Here is a 13,713-nt window from a genome sequence, read left to right on the forward strand (position 1 = left end):
GCACAAAACAGTCGTCACTCTAAAACTCTGCCTAAACTAGTCTGACCTCCTTCAACGACGGCACTCGGTTTACTGACTCTGGAATGTTCGTTCTATGCGCTGCTAGTGGCAAAACGGGGACCACAGAAGCTTTGCCGACCAAAAAATTTAGTCCGGTTTCTTCTGGGTACCCCCTCGTACGCGACGCGCCGAGCTGTGCTCCAGTGGTGTTTTCGCAACAAAAAGTGATCGCGAAAACCAGGTCAAAGGATGTCGAAATGGAAGAAAAGGAACAACTAAATAGTGCTCCTCCAACCGATACAGCCGCCGCGGTGGCGCAGTGGTTATGGTGCTCGCCTGTTGACCCGAAAGACGCAGGTTCGATCCCGGCCGCGGCGGTTGAATTTCTTTGGAGGAGAAATTCTAGCGGCCCGTGTATTGTGCGCTGTCAGTGCACGTTAAATAACCCCAGGTGGTCGAAATTTCCGGATGCCTCCACTACGGCGTCTCTCATAGCCTTAACCGCTTGGGTACGTTTAACCCCATAAACAAAACCATGAAACCAATACAAATACTATGTTCCGAATATTAAAATAATGAAAACTGGAAAGATATGTTAGGATAGGCAATAAAAAAAAGATCTCTCCTGGTCAAAGAGCATATCGTCAAAGGGACAAGTCCTTGTTTGAAAAATCGCCCACTTTTGCTTCTAAACTGGTTTTGCATGAGTCAATCATGTTCCCGCCGTCTTTCTTCTCCCGATTAGAGACGCCTTGGTAAGAATAGGGTATGAGTAGCATCCGCATGCCCCTCCCGGTCAGAAGACACATGATTTGCCCGTTACACCAGAGACACGTGCGCCGGTGACGTATGCAGGGTGAGGTGTATTGAAAGTGGGCGTTTTCTTTTTTTGGTTTCTACTTCAGCAGGTATTGAAAGGCGCAGCACAAAGATACGGCTCTGGATGCACGTGAGAAAGGAAGGAACGGGTGTTGGGCATTCTTGGACACAATTATTATGTGGTGCGGGGCGACTGGTTGCGGGAGGGAGGCGCTCTTGAAGGGGCGTGGCGACGCCTTGTGTTGTTGTGAGCCATACCATTCACTCACTTGTTCTCTATTTCGTTTCTGCGAGCTCCGCGGAGCATGAGGCAAGTCCCGGAATGCCGTCCAATGTTAATGTTCTGGGTTAGCTAAGAAGTGGATTGCAACAGTGTAAAACATCGACTGAAATTTTGGTCATGTTCTCGGGTACCTTTGGGGTCGGTGCAATCTAGATGACCGGTAGCTCCGTGCGCTCCCTAAAGAAGCTCCAAGCGTAATTCTTACCCTGCTTCTATTTTTCAGCTTTTTGTTACACCAGTGCAAGTCGTCAGGCACTTCCCAAAGGGATTTCGTCCATTAGGTCTTCATCTTTTCTATTTGGAGCAACGAGGAATATTTATCTGATGAAAAAGATGCCCACAAATCAAGCTAGAAAAATGCATAGCCGAGTGCCCCACTGGAAAGACATTTAATGGATAACAATCCTCGCGTCCTGAAGAGCAAACCATGTGTCCTTACTCTGTTCCGCAAATGAGGGGTATACCAAAAAAATACGAAATATAAACGCAGAGAAAAAATTATGGGGGCATCTGAGCAATTCTTATGATTAGTAACTGCCAGGGCATTGCTTTTTGCTGAGTTGTTTTTGGTGGCTTGGGCGCTGAATGTTCTGTCGTTGCAGCAGCTCGCTTAGCACGTTTCGCTGCTTTAGGTTCGCCACGTATTTCATCGGCAGTGAACTGCCGCCTTCGGCCACGCTTTCCTGTCTTGCCTGTCGATGTAGATGCGAGCGATTGAACTTGGACGATGAAGGCTCCATAGCACCGCAACCTCAGTCACCGAAAGCTGAACGCGAAATGTCGGCGGGGCCGGGACTTCTCTTTTGTGTCATATCTAGCCACGTTTGCACGAATACGACAGTGGGGCATCGTATTTCCTAGCGTATCTCGCCGAGGCTTTCAAGGGTGACTGCATTCCATCCTACGTGAAGGTGGGGCACTTTCGTCACCCAGTCCGTGCATTCGTACCTAAGCCGCTACAGTGCCGGAAATGTATGAAGATTGGTCATGTGAGCGGGGTCTGTCAAAACACCATTGTGTGCCCAAAATGCTCTGAGCCCCACAGCGGCGACAGTTGCCGCGCGACTGCCTTGAAGTGCGCCAATTGTCGTGGCCCTCACGCTTCTTCCTCGAAGGACTGCCCTCGCCTAAAGACAGAGAGGGCGGTACTGAAGCAAATGGTGCGTGATCATTCCACCCACAGAGAAGCCGCTGCAAAGGTGCGACGACGTCGTTCGCGCCGCCGCCGAAGGTCGTCTAATGACACAAATACCTTCGAAGAGAAGACCCCAAGCGGCAGTGCAGCTTGTCTGCCTCCACCGACAACAAATCAGGAAAGCCTGGCGACTCGTGAAACACGCCCTGCTGCCTCTGACACAACGTGGCCACCACTACCAAAGCCTAGAGCACACACTTCGTCCGGTACGTTGCCGCACCCCATGTCTGCAACACCTACAACTGATCCGGGCAAAAGGCACGATTCCGACAACGGCCAAGATACACAAGTGATTGCAATGCTAACGTCACTGGTGAATGTTATGCGTGCTCTGCTGTCCGGCTTGCGCACGCCAGCAGCACACAACGCACTGCAAGTACTGGACGCGCTACAGCCAGTTCTTGCAGCTCTTCATTAGAAGGCACCATGGCTCCCCCGGAACAATCTTTTACGAAGAAAGTCAAGCAAGCTTTTATTTTTGAGTGGAATGCCCGCGGGCTCCAGTCCCGGATTTCAGATATTCGAAATTATGTTTATGAAAACCGCTTCCCCATTCTTGTTATCTGTGAACCGAATCTACCCAACATTTTGCGATTATCCGGTTATGAAGCTTTTACTTCCCCCACGCGCAACAGAACCAGCAAAGTCATCGTCTACATTCGACGTGAACTTACATATGTGCATCATTCGGTTCCCCCACACAATGACAACCAGTATGTTTGCCTCACAGTGAAGAGCCGTGACCTCACGTTTACGCTTTTGGCTGTGTACATGGCGCCGTCAAGCCGCTTTGACGAAAAAAGGTTGAGTGATTTGATGCAAGCCACCTCCGGTCCATGGGTGATTATAGGTGACTTCAATGCTCACCACACCATGTGGGGAGGCGTTAGGATGAGCCTTAGTGGAAGGAAACTCGTCTCCTTCGCCTCTGACCACGGCCTCCAGTGCCTAAATGACGGAACCCCGACGTATATTCGAGGGGTGACCTATAGCAGCTGCCTAGATTTGACTTTCGTTTCGCGATGCCTAACCAACAACGTCCAATGGTTTTTGGATGTAGAAACCCATGGCAGTGACCACATCCCAACCTACCTGATTTTTACCGGCCATTGCACGTCCCGTTCTGCCACACGTATGCAGCGCATTGATTGGACAGTTTTTAAAGCGCGTATGGAGGATGCATGCATGGAAGGATTCTCGACAGGTCTTGAACAAAAAATTAAGGAGGTCATGGAGAGCGCAACGTGTTGCTACAACCCCGTCGCAAAGTACACCGACTTTGATATTGAATTACAACAACTGCGGGCACTACGGCGCAGGGCAGAGCGCAGATACCGACGCACAAAGTCGCGCTTAGACCTCAGAGATGCAAGACGCCTGCAGAAGAAAATCCAGCGCAGAATTCAAGCCCTGCAGACACAACGTTGGAGAACATTTTGCGAGACACTTGACCCACGAAATCCTTTGTCACGCGTTTGGAATGTGATCCGTGGCCTTCGTACGTCCCCTCAACAGCGCCACCCGTTTAAATCCCTCGCGCTCCACCAAAGACGCAGCGAGGTCGCGGTAGCCGAAGAATTTTGCGCAAGGATAACAGGCCAACCGAACCCATCCACAACGCTGCACTGCAGTGATGTTCCACCCTCGCGGGATTCACGAATGGATAACTTGTTCTCCATGGAGGAACTTGACGCTGCGCTGGCTTGTTGCAGAAGGTCGTCATCGCCGTGGCCCGATGGTGTGACATACTCCGCGCTCGCCAACCTTGGCCAAGAGGCTCGACGGGTTCTTCTGGACACATACAACAAGTCATGGTGCGAGGGCATAGTTCCTAATGCATGGAAGACCAGTCGTCTCGTACCACTCCTTAAACCGGGAAAATCACCACTCGACATTTCAGCATACCGACCAATTGCACTCTCCAGCAGTGTCGGGAAAGTCATGGAAAGAATGCTGTTAACACGCGTGGAATGGTACCTGGAGCGATACCAAATTTACCCTGCATTTATGTCTGGGTTTCGACGTGGCCGCTCTTCCATTGACAATGTGGTTGACCTTGTATTGTCCGTCCAGCACCAAAAAAACTTGAAAAGATTGACTGCGGCACTATTCTTGGACATCAAGGGCGCCTACGACAACGTAACGCATCAGGCCATTTTGGACGCATTAGAAGCTGCTCAGATTGGAGGCCGCATGTTCAGCTGGATACGCAGCTATTTGTCAGGGAGGTCGTGTTTTGTCCAGACTGAAGACGGACCAACCTCTTCGCATCTAAATTCGCGCGGAGTCCCGCAGGGTGGAGTGCTGAGCCCAACTCTTTTCAACATAGCTCTCGTCGGCCTGGTTGACTCATTGCCACAATCAGTCCAGATCTCAATATACGCCGATGATATCTGTATTTGGGCATCAAGCGTGACCCGTCCCCAAGTTCGTGCGAGACTACAAAAGGCGGCAACGATACTGACGTTATACCTTCGTCAGCAGGGCCTAAATATTTCAACCGAGAAATGTTCCCTCGTGGCGTTCACGCGAAAAAAAATGACAAGTTACCCCATATATATTAATGGCAACGCCATTCCCTATGAGAAAAACCATCGCTTCCTTGGCGTTGTTATCGATAGGAACCTCTCGTGGAGGCCCCATCTTTACGACATGCGAAAGAAACTGACAGCGATTGTTCATATTCTCTCCTTCCTCGGGGGAAAGTCCTGGGGTGCATCTGTACGCTCGATGCTTCAATTGTACCGTTCGCTGTTCCTGGGATACATGCGGTATAGCTTTCCCATTTTAAACAATATCAGAAAGACAAACCTTCAGACACTTCAAAGTGTTCAAGCGCAAGCTCTACGAATCTGCCTTGGGCTACCTAAATGTGCCTCAACGGCAGCCACTATTCTTGTCGCTGGGGAGCATCCTGTTACTTCATACATTGCTGTTGAAACCATGAGAACACACATTCGGCACCTCACGCGAGTTCCGAGTCATCATCTTGCAGCTCTTCCCGTACTCAGACCACATACTGCATTTGCAAATGTAATTCAAGCTCACCGTGCCTATCTTCCTTCGCAGTTCGCCCACCCATCAAGATCATGCTCACCCGTATGGAGTCTCCATGAACCCCGGGTGCACCTATCTATTCCTGGAATTAATAAGAAATCTGATTTATCATTGCCTGCTCTCAAGCAACTGACACTGCATCATTTGCATTTTAACCATAAACACCGCATACATGTCTACACAGATGGCTCAGTGACTTCAACAAGCTCTGCTGGGTCTGTGGTGATACAGGCCAGGTCTATTTTAATGAAGGTGAGGACTACCTATCTCACCTCTTCAACTGGTGCAGAACTAGCTGCATTACGGGCTGCAGTTCAGTTCATTAGTCAGGAATCTGCAGATGACTGGACAGTTTTCACCGACTCTAAAGCAGCCCTTCAAGGCCTGCAAACTGCACTACGCCGTGGGTCACACGAGCAACTCGTTGCCGAAATCCGCAAGCTCTACCATGACGCCACATTGAAAGGACATAACATAATTTACCAGTGGCTGCCGGGCCACTGCGGCATTCATGGCAATCACCGGGCTGACGAAGCTGCCCGTTCTGCCCACAATGATGGAATCCCCGTTAATATCCCCGTTACGAGAGCTGACGCAGCGTGTGGGCTTCGTTCTTTGAGGCTGGAGCTCACACTTTCGGCGTGGAACTCTGGTGAGTTGTGCAACCGTCGCCTCAGGACTTTGGACCCTGGACTGCGCCTCCGTCTTCCGTGTAATGTAGCGCGTCGTGAAGCAACACTACTGTGTCGTCTATGGCTCGGTGTTGCCTTCACGAATAAGTATGCTTTCCGGATCGCGATGGCCGACAGCCCTTCTTGTGTGAACTGCGCCTGTGATGAGACAATCACCCATATCTTGTTTGAGTGCCCTGCCTTTGTAGCCGAAAGACATAAGCTGCGATGTGCTTTGGACCGCCTGGACCCTCGCCCTTTCACAGAGGCCAAGATCCTCGGACCGTGGCCACAACAGTCAACTGCCATCAAGGCTTACAAGGCACTCTTTCGCTTTTTGAGAGCGACTGCCTTAATTGACAGACTGTGATTATTTCCCGTTACTTCTCTCTTTCCTCTTTATTTCCCCTCATTCCCTTCCCCTGTGCAGGGTAGCCAACCGGAATCCTTTCTGGTTAACATCCCTGCCTTCTCTCTCTCTCTCTCTCTCTCTCTTGGGCTTAAAAAAGAAATAAGAAAAAAGTGCCCTGCCCGCACCGTCATACGGCACAGTGGCATATCGCCCAGTGCCTGAGCCTATTCTTTGTTATACAGGTGAGGGTTGTATACCAACGCGAGGCATGCAGTGGGGCGCCGAAATCTGTTTCCGTTCATCACGGAAGTCGTCTTTCCCTTCTCGGAAGGGGAGAGTCGCATTGATGATGATGACGTCACTCGCGTGCGGCGTCTCTGCCACGCGTGCCTTCCAGTCTAGGTAGTTCTGGCCTGCCATGGCTTACTGGCTACGTCGGGGTTTCCGCATAACGAGCCTTGTCACACAGGAGGGTTTCGTGACACTTTCACGAAGGGCACTTCTCTTGAACGAAGGACACTTTTGGTGCGCGAGCCGCCACGGTGGCTCAGTGGTTATGGTGTTCGGCTGCTGACCCGAAAGACGCGGGTTCGATCCCGGTCGCGGCGGCTGAATTTCTTTGGAGGAGAAATTTAGAGCCCGTGTACTGTGCGATGTGAGTGCACGTTAAAGAACCCCAGGTGGTCGAAATTTCCGGAGCCCTCCACTACGGCGTCTCTCATAGCCTTAGTCGCGTTGGGACGTTAAACCCCATAAAACCAAACCAAGCTTTTGCTGCGCGCTGTCACACGGCAAAAAGGAGTGTTATTTGGCAATGATGGCAGTGGCGAGAGATGTTGCAGTAGCTTCGAGAAGTTTTTTTTGTGTTATTACCTATAAAATACAATTTTTTCACAAGTGTAGTTACTCCGAGTCAATTTTCAGATTTATTTCCACATCTGACTACATGTTCACGACGAAAAGTGTCACGATCCGTTACAAGTAATACCCCTGCTACACCGGGGTTTGGAATGCCTTCTAACTGAATGTCAATCGACTCGACTGCCGCATTGTGCTGCTAGACAAATTTTTTTACAGCATTCGGCTGAGATACATTATAGTCCACGGAGCTGCCCGAATTCATTCGAGATATTGGGATGCCTCCAAAGCTCGAACACAGCCCGCACTACCCGCACTGACCTACAGCCGTCGCCATCGCTTCGCCCCCCCCCCCCTTGGCCCTCCCCCCACAGCAACACCGTAGTGCTCTGGTTTTGTGGATGTTGATTTTAATAATAACAACGCCTTTATTCGTGTCTAACACGGTGCAGAACCGTGGAGGCCGACAGTAAAAGTTGTCCTAAATGACAGCTTGACAAAGGCGCATGCCCCAAGCACTAGACAGCGGTACAGTGGTATTGCGTATTAAAAACAGAAAACACAGTACACAATACGCCCTGATCAATGAAATCTCTCTCTTGCAGAGTGAATAGAGCACATGGAATTAGCTTGTTATCAGGCAGAAAGAAAAGACAAAACAAATTCACTGAACGCACAAAAGTTGCAAAACTGCATACACAATTGTAGTAAAGTGAGGCTGGAGAGAACAATCATAAATACCATCCACTCGCCCTATGGAAAGGAGGTTATATTAAAACTCCCTACGGAAACAACTTGAGTGCATATACAATTAAAACGGCTAAGCCAAGCAAGGTCACAAGGAGAAAGGATTTAACGGAAAGAGAAGTAGATTGAGAACAAAAAAAAGCCTACAAAACAGGCCTCAAATGAAGTAGTCCAATGCGGCTCGTCACTGACGAAGCCAAAGACAATCATTCGGAGATGCAATATTTTCATGTGTGTTGTTCGCTTTTTTGCTTCTCTTTAGCAAATAGTTTGTGCACACGCTAAATGAGTGCTTGAAGACCATAGTACATGACTGAACATTAACTGTATAAGCGCGAAATTTCCCCAGAAATGCACAGGTGAGGACGACTGGGCTCCTTTGCTCTTGTTTACGTCGCTGTGTACACACTGCTAGTGCTCGTTTGCATGACATAATACACGAGCTGCGCATCACTTATCTTAATTAATCTCACTGTTGTACCGGTTGTACTCTTGCTTATTTACTAAGATCGACAACTCTGTAGGAAGCGCCGATGTGACTGCGCGCCTGGGAAATACTCTGTAGCCTGGTTGCTGATATGGCGTAGGGTCGGCGCTTCTCGGTAATCGTTTCTGCTTTCTCCGATAAGAAGAGTAGCTCGTTTTGAATCAGTTTACGCAGAAACATATTCGGTGACCATTCATTGAAGCGGCCTTATTTTTCACCCAGAAGCGGCGGCAGCGATTGTTGCCAGCTGCCCAAAACTCTGAGCGGCAGTCTGAGTCCCACCGGCGCTTGCCGGTCTGCGCATGCGCGTCCTGTAAAGTAAGCGACAGTCGATTTCAGATCACTTTTAGCAAAACTACACTCGCTGTCCATTTGGGTTCGCTGAAACTTGAGAATTCGCTCTCCACAATCGCCGAAATTCAGTACACACACCCTGTGGACTCATTAGACCCATCGCGAAAGGGGGTCGTCATCTGCAAAGCGGGAGTAGCTGTTCAAGTGCACGCATTACTTTCATTTGCATACGAATTAAAACATGCTTTCATTAAAATGCGCTATCAAGGAAATAAAACGCAGGTTTTAATTCCCAAAACAAAATTTTTGAATATCGGAGAACTGCTGTTCAGGCTACGCACTCGCCTTGGCGGACCTAGAGGAGTTAGCCTACCAAACCCACTACGAGGAAAGTACGTTCTGAAGCGAGTGTCACTAAAGCTCATGGTGTGCCAGTGCGCAAATGACACTTTAAGCGAATGCCACTTGTCGAAAGTGGCACTAAATGAGCCATTGTGGCAGGAGTATAATGCTCTCGCGTTAAACTGTTCCAATCCGTGCTAAATCTGGAATACCACATTGCAGTAATGCATGCGTAGTGTGCCGTGTTTTGTAGCAATGTATAGATGTCGACCGTTGTCACTACAGAAAGCTTTATCAATTTTTCTCGTTCCTTCTTCCATTTCGGGCTGTCGCCAAGGGCGCCTTACGCGTGAAGTCTTCAAGGGAAACCTCGTTTATTGTTCTGGCTTCTATGGCCAAGTGTTCGACGGCGTGTGGTGATGACTTGACTAGACTACATGCTGAAAACGCTGCTGCATGAAATGAACGTCGCTTTTCAGTTCTCGGTCGCTGTTTGCGAAGGGGATCTCGGCGCCTCTTTGCCGCGACAAATGCCCCGGCCCGCTGTCGCCTTGTCATTGCGCCAGGCGAAAGTGCGCCTCTTCGGACGGCTTCTTCCACCTCTGTTCCCATTCCTGTCGCAAACTCCGCCTTACTGTGTACCCTAGGCCATCCATGTAGTGTCCATGTCTCTTGCCTCAGTTTCTAGTCTTTTCGTCTTGCTGTTCTGCCATGAAGGAGTCGCTTCTCGCAGCTCACCACAGTGCTAACTTTTGCAAGTTAAAATTCCTTCTAGAGACATGCACTGGTGATTTATGGCGATAGTCGAGCTGTGTACAAAGCCACACACTTTTATGGTTGCCCCTTAAAGGTTAGAAACACGGTGGAACTTCAAATTATCCCACATGGAATTTTTCTTCGGGTGGCTTCTTGAGTCAAGTCGAAGGTGTAGCATCGAAATGCATGCCTGTATTAATACTCGCTTGAACAATACTCACGGCCACAAGAGAAGAGCATCGGACAAAAACAAAATATACCAACTGATCGCATTTCTGGAGTGTAGGAAACTGTCTCCTCGTTTTCCGTCACTCTTTGATTTTCAGAGTTCTGTTACTATAATTTTACTTGGTCCATGGGGCAGACAGCGCGCTCACTTATTCCTCATTCAAGGTTGCCATAAAGAACAATACTTCTCTTGCATTCTTGATCACCGATTTTGCAAATAGAGTTTTCTCAAAATTCAGCGCATGTTGCCAGTGCGATATTCGGTCAATCGGCCATATGGCGCCACGCAGATATGCAGACGCCCGCTACGTGCGCTTTCGGGGCTCCTGCTTGCGTTCGTGCGTGGTGCGTGGGTGTGTGCAAACGTGTAGCATAGCGCGTGTGTAGCGAACGATATGCGCAACGTAGCACAACGTAGGGACGTAGCACAATGTATATTGCCGCGAATCTTTGTAGCATTTGTTTGTAGTGTTTGTTTGTTCATGCTTCAAGGCTGCCGGCACGCCGCTTTATCGCTTCGTTTGTGACGCAAGACGCGCCTAGATGTATCTCGACTGATCGCATCCAGGCCGAGCTGATTCTACTTTGCGCCACAATGTCTCTAGTACCTTTCCAGCACGGCCGACAGCGGCAAGGATACTGTTCGACGACCGCCGAGCACGCTTGTTGCTACGCCGCCGCCGAGTGGTTCAGTTCCTTGCGGGCGAAAGTCAGCCCAAATAAAGAGTTCCGTTTGGAAGATATTCTCGCTGTTTTCGTGTTCGCCCGACTGGAGTCACCACTACGTGACATCTGGTGGAGGTGCTAACGGATGTCCCGGTCTAACTCCCGGAGGGGAGTACGTGTCGTAAACCCGTCTTTCCCGCTCGCCTTCACCGTACACCGCGCGTTTTGCATCACCGGGCCCCAGCTAAGCCACGGCTGTCCTAGGAAGGTCCCCTAGCCCCCGTAGGGGAAACTAAACAAAACAGCCTGTGGAGGTCAGGTTGCTTGCCGAGGAAACGACGAAGATCCTCCAGCGACCACGCCGTATAAAGACGTCGCACCCACTACGCCGACGCCGCATACAATGACAACCTCGACCACGACGCGAACCACCTTCAAAACGACGCCGTCATCAGGAAAAGCTTCGACCACACGCTCACCCACAATTCACATACGTACCCGACGAAGCCGCAACCCGACGCCGAACACGACGTGCAACGCCAGAGCCAGGACATCCGACTTAGAAGTCGTCATCGACGGCCGGAAAGTTACCGCTCTCCTCGGCACAGGAGCTGATTATTCGGTGATGGATGGACCATTCGCTGCGCAGCTGAGGAAAGTAACGACAGCTTGGGACGGCCCGCAAGTTCGCAACGCAGGGGGCCACCTCATTACGCCATCAGGTCGATGCTCGGCGCGAGTGACTCTCAAGGGACATACCTATCGCGCAACCTTCGTAGTGCTACTGCAATGTTTCCGCGAAGTGATCTTGGGCATGGATTTCCTTAATGAACTACAGGCAATCATCCAAGCTGATCTGCGATCCAAGCTGATCACACTTTCCACGGACGACGTCATCCCGTCGATGAGGACTCCGGAACATCACGTTGCACTTAGTGTCCTGGAAGAAGAAGTGAGTGTGTCGCCCCGCTCAAGCGTCATCGTCACCGTAGGCGCCACGGGAGCGAATAACACTGAAGCCATTATCGAGGGGAACATGCAGTTGCTTCTCGACTGAGGAATCGGCATCGCAAGAGGCATCGCACAATTCCGCAAAGGGCAAGCCGAAGTACTCCTGACTAACTTCAGCGAAGAATACCGGCACATTAACAGAGAAACGGCGATTGCTTTCCTCGACGAAATATCCGATGGACCTCAATAGCGGCTACTGGCAAATTGAGGTCGATGAAAGAGATCACGAGAAGACCGCATTCGTCACTCCAGATGGCCTCTTCGAGTTCAAGGTGATGCCGTTGGGTCTCTGGTCCGCTCCAGCGACATTTCAGCGAATAATGGATGCAGTGCTGCAGGCCTGAAGTGGGAGATTTGTCCGCTATATTTAGAAGACGTTGTTGTCTTCGCCTCGAACTTTGAGGAGCACCTAAAAAGGCTTCGAACAGTACTAGACGCAATCAAATCGTCCGGCCTAACTTTGAAAGCAGAGAAATGCCACTTTGTCCATGAAACGCTGCTTTTTCTAGGCCACATTGTTAGCATGGAGGGAGTACGCCCAGACCCGCAGAAAACAGCTGCCATCGCAATGTTTCCGCCACCGGCCGATAAGAAAGCTCTGCGCAGATTCTTCGGACTGTGAGCATACTACCGACGATTTGTGACGAAATTTTCGCGCATCGCCGAGCCACTGACCCACCTGACAAAGGCAGACGTGCCATTTAAATGGGAAGTGTCGTGTATAGTGGTTGAGTGCGGGCGCGAGAGATGGCGCCACCACCCTGTGTGGGGACTGGGGTGAACGCACGGAGTGGCGGGAAACGAGCGCGGGCAGTTGCCCGGTGGCTGGCGCCCTGGTTGGAGGTACGGCAGTGCAATAAATGTGTGTATGCTGTTAACAAGGGTCGTCATTCCCTTGGTAACGCGACATGGTTGCAGCGGTGTGTAAACGGTGAAGTGAACACGGAGGACGACCGAGTGGTGAGCGACCACGCATCAATCAGCCTCCAGCATGCCTGTCGAGAGAGAAGACGCCACACAAAAGGCCGCCGCAGCGCAGCATGAAAATGGCGGGAACTTCTTAAATCCCTTTGCCATCGAGCTTCCCGAAAAGCTGGACTTCCACGAACCAGCGGACTGGAAACGCTGGATTTCAAGGTGGGTACGCTACCGACTCGTATCTTCACTGCACCTGCGTGACGAAACAACGCAAGTATACACCTTCTTGAACGCGATGGGGAAGGAAGCTGAAGATATTCTAGCGTGGCTGAAGATGACAGGCGCTCAAATGGCGAACTATGCTACTGTTAAATGCAAGTTTGAGGAGCATTTCATACCCTGCACGAACATAATTTACGAGAGGGCAAGGTTCAACCGTCGGGTTCAGCAAAGCAGTGAGTCATTCGAGGCGTTCATTACAGACTTACACAAACTTGCCGAGACGTGCGAATACGGCGAACTCAAGGATGAGCTCATTCGTGACCGCCTCGTAGTGAGACTTTTGGACGTTGGACTTAGCGAGAGGATGCAACTCGATCCCAAGCTTACTTTAAAGTCTGCGACAAAAATGGCGCGAAACTCAGAGGTTGTGAAAAGGCAGCAGAACTAGTTGCGCGAGACGGCTGAACAAAACGCTGTAGTTGAGGAGCTGCGATTCCCGAAAGGTTGACCAAGGTACAAATACGGGCCACGGAAAGCAGCCAAGTCTTCAGGCGGACAGGAAACCGGCCAAAACGTGTGCAAATGGTGCGGCAGTGCGCAACAGCACTTCAAGAAACAGTGCCCGGCATCGAGGAAAGTGTGCAGTTACTGTGGAAAAACCAGTCACTTTGCAACAGTGTGTTTGTCTGCACGCCAGCAGTCATCGAGACGGCCTGCACGAGGAGATACCACTGCAAAGAAAGGCACCGCTAATACAGAGGAAGTATTCCTTGGGGATGTCAACAATATCGATGATCAGGAACCTTG

This window comes from Amblyomma mixtum, chromosome 8 (assembly GCF_055824585.1).
Source record: "Amblyomma mixtum isolate Tamu chromosome 8, ASM5582458v1, whole genome shotgun sequence".
In the NCBI taxonomy this organism is placed as follows: domain Eukaryota; kingdom Metazoa; phylum Arthropoda; class Arachnida; order Ixodida; family Ixodidae; genus Amblyomma; species Amblyomma mixtum.